General features: G+C 39.5%; 1 non-coding gene across 1 annotated transcript; it reads right to left on the bottom strand.

Annotated features, from left to right (window-relative positions):
* Window positions 1-32: 32 nt before the first annotated feature.
* LOC110382990 (uncharacterized) lies at window positions 33-4,047 on the bottom strand. The gene is made up of 3 exons (XR_010278029.1): window positions 2,703-4,047; window positions 1,736-1,927; window positions 33-1,547 (listed from the first exon to the last, which is right to left on the bottom strand). It is a non-coding gene; the product is annotated as an uncharacterized LOC110382990 (transcript).
* Window positions 4,048-6,711: the final 2,664 nt, after the last annotated feature.

Below are 6,711 nucleotides of genomic sequence, written 5' to 3'. Positions count from 1 at the left end.
GATTCCTATTTAAATAAATAAAAACCCAAACGTTCACATTTCTCTTTATTTTCTTACAAAAAAGCAACTAAATGTAAATTAAAGATAATATTATATTATAATAACTAAAACAGGTATCTATAACCAATACTAACGTTAAAAATCAGTCGTAAATAAATAGGAATATATGTAGCTTTCATCACATAATGCTGCGTCTACGCTGAGAGAGCCGAGCACGAGCGGAGCACGAGCCGAACACAATTCGTCTAGTGTGGACCAACTTAGGCTGCCTGTCCACTGGAGCGGAGCTAGGCTGCGGAGTGGAGAAACTGAGAAATATTAACCAATAGGATTGCACAAAATCTCTGCTCCTCAATCCTATTGGTTAATATTCCCTCCGCCTAGCTCCGCTGCGGTGGAGTCACAACAAGCCTCTAACGAGCGCGCTGCGAGCATTTCTTTCGTGCTCGGCTGCGTTCTGCCTGTTGTCGGCTTGGTTGGCTGCAACAGCAGCGGCTACTGCAATATTATTAATATCGTCTATATTCGCCAAGAGCCGCGAACTCACTGCGGAAAACTACGTTCGAGAACAGTGATCGTTGTAGGTTCGTTGTACGTCCACACTTCTCGCCCCGAACGACGGGGCCGAGAAGGGCTCCGCTTGTACTTCGCTCGTGCTCGGTTCGTCTAGCGTAGACCCGTCTTAAGTTTGCCGTTCTGAATATAGCAACTTAGTAGGTACCTAACTTCAGTATAATCATCATCAGCCTTTTTATCGTCCCACTCATGTGCTGAGGCCTCTTCTCATACAGAGAAGGCTGCAAACCCACGTCCGACATTTTGTAGGACAGATAATATGACCGATTTTTTGTAGGACGTTCTCCAACTAACTTTTTGTAGTGTTTTGAGCACGTAAATGTCGGTCCTGCTTGTGATCTGTCTCCGGTGGTGTCGGATTGTCGTCGCATCGCGCTATGAGAGTGAAGGAATACTGAGTGCACCGCAGTACAAGCTAATGTGCCTGCACTATAATATGTCCTGCACAGTTGGCTAATCTCCTTATATGAGAACAGCCGCTGTGGCCGATAATCGGCTAGGAGGACATCATTATCAGTGTGCTTTATTTTTCTCCTACAAAAAATCAGTCACCGATTTATCAGACGTTGCTGGGCAGCCGAAGTAATGAGCGTTAATCACCATATACCTACGACAGAGAGGAGAGAAAATTGACGATTTCAAACTTTGTAGTCCTATCGTTGAGTTACTGTAGCTAACTTCGGACAAGCAGAGCTTGCAGGTCATGCTGAGTTTTATCGTAATGTGTTCAGACACTATTGCCCAGTTTCTATAAACAAGAAATAAATTGTTTTGTCTATAGTAACAACTGATCGTACCAAAAAATTACGAACTCGGAACTGTACATCGCTGGAAAACGTTCTATCGTACGAAAACAATCGGTGTTAAAAAGTTAAAAGTCTAGGTGTTCCTGAGTTAGCCAGATGCGACGAGAGGGGAGCTCCCAAATGTGCAGGTTGCTGTCCGCATCACCCGCTGCTATGCGGCAAATACTATAACATAGAAAAAAGAAGAAAAATTAAGGATTTAGAAAATATATTAAAGAATTATTTCTTTAATATAGACTCTTCGAACCGATTCTGATGCGTCTACTGTAGATGAGTATTACCTACATAGATCAGTAGCCAAATTCTTCACCAATTTTCGTCGTTCATAATGTCAATTGTCAAATCCTACTCACCCACAATGATTCACCGTAATATTAGTGACAGCACCCCAGTGCCTGTCAAACCTTCGACAGGTAACACCCGGCCACTGTTCAAGCTATACACTTGAAGCAACTGCCCTGAGGCTTGGCGAGCCCTAGGAGCACCACGCACGGGTTGTTGGACATCCAGGCCACGCAGGAGATGGGTGAATCGAGGCATATTACCTGGAAAATGATTATATTTAGTCCTGTAATGTTTCTAAGATTACTTACGTGACTAACTGGAAGCCGACCCCAACATAGTTCGAGTTCCCAACGGCTCGGAAAATGATGATACCTATACCTAACTTTTCTAAGGTATAAGTAATTTTTATGTGTATCTTGGACACTAATGATTGAGTAAGGAAAACATCTTGAGGAAACCTGGTGTCTGAAATTGGAAATAGGGATAGTAAAAAAAGTTTGATGATGATCAACTATGTTGGGGTCGGCTTCTGTCTAACTGGACGCAGCTGAATAACAGTGTGCCATATGAAGCGACTGCCTCCTCAAGCCAGTTACCCAAGCAACCCTGTTCCTATACCCTCGCCCTGTTAAGACTTTCTGGTTTCTGACTACCATTAAAACTGCTAAAGATTTCAAATGACAGACGGGACCCACCAATTTATCGTGCCTTTCGAAATACGGAAAGTTATCTTGAACACATCAAAACAAATGATCGTGGAAAAGAAGGTCGAAGGAAAAAGAGGAAGAGGTCGTCCAAGATATAGCTACATCAAGCAAATTAAAGAAAGGTGAAGGTTGTGACGTATAAGGAAGTTCAGGAGTTGGCGCTAGATAGGCGTAAATGGAAGGAGCTGAACTGACAAGAGCTAGGCTCTTAAATTAATGATGATCTTGAACACAAATGACTGAGTAAAGGTGAAAGAAAACATCTTGAGGAAACCTGTTCTTTCAGTTACCGTCCACTAGTTTATATTATTTAAGAGTACCAACAAACCTTCAAAGGATTAGGCTGATTAATATCATAAATCCTCAACTCCGAATCAATGGAGGCGGATACGAAGATCCCCGGCTTATGAGAACTGAAGGCGACATCTATAACATAAGCCATATGGCCTTGGAACACCTCGTATACCGGATCCACCGTCTTCGTAGTCCCTACAGGCTGGTAAGTCTTCGTTTTGCAAAGATAGAACATCCCTGATGAGGCTCCAACGACAAAAATATCATCTGGAACTTTCTGGTCACTTGGCCGTAAAGGATAAGTCTTTATAAAGTCAAAACACGTGATATTCGGAGCATTCATGTTCCTAGAACCGTTTATAGCGTAGCAAATAACATTTTCGAAGACCTTTTGGGTCGCGTTTACCCTCCAAACGTTGACTGTGCCATCGCATCCCCCAGAAATGAGGATGTGGTCGGAAGCGCCACGTCGTTTGCCTGTATTCATAATGTGCATGGTCAGAAATGTGTTAGCAAGGGTCGCATCAGCCCAGTAAAGCCAATTTACTCGAGTAGACCCATGAGCCCCGGCTGGGGATGTCAGCAAAATCGCATCTAAGTTCCTCAGGTTACATAAAATAACTTCGCCCGAAGTTGTACCATAAGCTAGTAAGGCAGCCTCAGTAGGATGATACTTCAGCTTAGTAACACAAGTTTTTTCAGCTAAATCTAAGCTTCTTACAAACGTGTCACCAGCCGTGCGTTTCATGGTGAAAATTCTGATTAGACCATCGTCAACGCACCAGCTTTCATGCTGGTTTTTGCCTATAGAAACTGCTATAGAAGTCCCGCCGCGATTCCAAGATATATCAATGACGCAACGGGATTCATCACCACCCCCAATCCCGGGCAAATCTGTCAGTTTAATCTCCTGGAAGAGAGTAGCTGTCAGCACTTCTTCCTCGTCAGAATCCGAAGAATTATATGCTAATTCATTCTCAGTTTGATCTAGCTGTTCCAACATTTTTGGCACGACCTTTTTCAAGAATTCGTTCAAGCCTGGCGGTGGATATTCTTTTAAAATCTCATCCTGAGCATTTAAGTCTTCAGCTGTAGCTAAACTCCCAGTTTCCTTGCACTCGTTTGTCTGTGAACCAACTCCGGATTCCTGAAATTCAGTAGTTTGCGTCGAAGAGTTAATTTCTTCACGTTTACTCAACGTTACGGCGTCAAAACCGACAGCGTCGCCGTCATAACCACTGAGAGTCGACATGTTAACTTTATTTCTAAAAATCAAACGTTAAAACTGATTTTGGAAAACGTCACTCGTGTTGGTAAACTGTCTTTTGTTGTTTTGTGGCGTTGTCATGGTTACGGGAGGTTTTTTGAGTTGCCAGCGTTGTTTGTTTTGAAAAAGTCTTGTGTTGGTAGGGTGTAATAGTTATTTATTTTGTTATACAAGAGTGCAAAGTTGCTTTCTAACCGCGGGCTCAATTTTGATGACCGAGCAAGCGAAGGATTCTAAAATTGAAACACGATTCAATAATTAGAATCCTGAGCGATAGCGAGGGAATCAAAAGAGCACAAGGTGAAAAATCTTTGTACTCGAGTGCAACACGTAACTTTTCATCCCACCTCATCGAGGAAATTACTAAATGCAAAAAAACAAAATGGCGCGCACATATGAGTATCAAAGTAAAAAGAAGTACCTATTAAAGTTCATTTATTTGAAAACTCAGTCTAAAAATGAAACGAGTTTAAAAATCTATGTAAAAACAATAATAAAAATTACTAAATTAATTGAATAATTATTTTAAGTAGTATTTTATTTGTTGAATATGTATTTGTTTGAAAAGTCTTATCAATATCGTCACAAATGGAGTATTGCACACGATGTTTAAATTCAAATCACTTTGCCGCTCTTGAGGATAAAAACGGCTTTTGCGCTCAGATATCAATGGGTAAAACTACTCTTTCCGAGATGGTGGGATGAAAAGGCTATTTCAGATAACTGTTTTCTATGCGTTTATTTGTGCATAAGCTATGCCATTCAACACATTTTACGCATTACCTAAGTAGCCGAGTCTTTCTTGATAAATGGGCTTTCTAACCCTGAAATATTTTTTCGAATCGGTCTATTAAACTCTGAGATTATCGAGTCCAAAGTAACTCAACAGCTTTGTAATATAATTACCTACTAATTGACACAGGAATCGAACCCGCGACGCGCAACGTAACAGCCGATTTTTTACGCCACAATCGTACCTATTTAATTATTTTGTAACGAGCTGTTTCCCGCAGTTTCACCCGCGACCACCCGAAAGTAGTTCTATCTGAACTACTGTCTGTACCGGGATCAAATATAATCTAGGTTTGTCACCCGGGGATAATGTAGCTTCCCAACAGTGAAAGAACTTTTCGCAATGGGTCAGTGGTTCCAGAGCGTTTAGATTACAAACAAACAAAAATTCCTCTTTATAGTACTTATTTAAATAGTTTAAGTGCCTACACCTGACGTAAATTCTCCATTTAGAAATAAAACAAATGTTAAATAAAATATATTGATTTATTAAAAATATCTGGGAATAATAGGTAATACATTTTAGGAAAAAATAACTATAAGCTACACAGTTGTGCAACAAAAGTCCTTAAATTATTAACTTAAATAATAATTTAATTAAATAAATGATTTTATAATAATACTCATATAAAAGGATTTCACTTATAGCTAGATTGCCATTCGATTTTTTAATACGAAACATAAAAATAAATGCGAATTAAAAACATAAAATTATAAGTAAAATATAGCTTAAAAAGTAATTAAGTCGACCAGTTTTTTATAACTTAAAATAAACCTTTTTTTTTTCAAAAATTATCATCATCATCATTATACACTCTATGTATTTTTCTCAAAACACAAGTAATTTCACACAATAACTATTCAAATAGAAATAAAAAAAAAAGCAATAAAAATACAAAACGGCAATAAAAATGGCGTTTTATATTAGTTTTTATCTGAAATAGTTCACTTGACGACAATTTTACGACAAAATAAAATATAACGAGTCGTAAGATATGGGTAAAGTGCAGGATTGTTTAAAAACATTGTAATAAGTATTATAGTTATCGGCACGAATCTTGAGCTCTCACCTTCACCTTCGCAGAAGTAATTTATCCCTTTTGTGGTATGAAGTGAGGCGCGGGGACGGGCTAAAGCAGTGATTGGCCCGCAGTGCATCGAGTCATAGCCGTCACGCGGGATTGGTTCTTTGCTAATAAATCACTTCTGCACAGATGTAGGTCAGAGCTCAAGATTCGTGCCGATAACTATATATGACAGGAAAATGCGTTTCGCGAGTAAGGAAAGATATCGGAGATGCCATAAGGCAGGTAGGTCAGGCGCCTTCTTGTAGCTCAAGCAACGTGCGGTAGCCGGGATCACTTACTACAACTAACGAGGCGTTCGGGTGCCTTGTCACCTTACCTGAGTAAAACCGTTACAGCCTTTTTATCGTCCCACTGTTGGGCTGCGGCCTCCTCTCACACGGAGAAGGATTGAGCATTAATCACCACGCTTGCTCAATGCGGGTTGCTGATTTCAGACTTTATAGTCCAGGTGTCCTCGAGATGTTTTACTTCACCTTTTTATCATTGCACCAACCCGCACATTACAGCAACCCGCATCTCGCGCGCGTGGTGATTAACGCTCAATGCTTCTCCGCAGCCCAGCAGTGGGACGATAAAAGTCTGATGATGATGATGATAATTAGTCACTAAGATATAACATATTTCAGCCCCGGGTTAATATTCAGTTTTCTTAATAAATATCAAGTTATATTAATTACAAAAAACCGGTCAAGTATAATAAATTAAACTAAGATAAAGTAGGGTGTAGAGATATGAGTACTTATTTTTCTTTTATTTTGAAATTTAAACCAAAAAACATTTATTTTTTTTTCAAAAATGTTACATACAAAATCGAATTATTTTGATTAAAGGTGTGAATAACATAATATAAACAAGGGACTATTGTATACATAATTATGTATATTGAAAATAAGAAT

The sequence above is a fragment of the Helicoverpa armigera genome, chromosome 30 (assembly GCF_030705265.1).
Source record: "Helicoverpa armigera isolate CAAS_96S chromosome 30, ASM3070526v1, whole genome shotgun sequence".
Taxonomy (NCBI): Eukaryota; Metazoa; Arthropoda; class Insecta; order Lepidoptera; family Noctuidae; genus Helicoverpa; species Helicoverpa armigera.
Note: the sequence above shows the minus strand (reverse complement) of the source record. Positions and strands in the feature narration are given on the sequence as shown.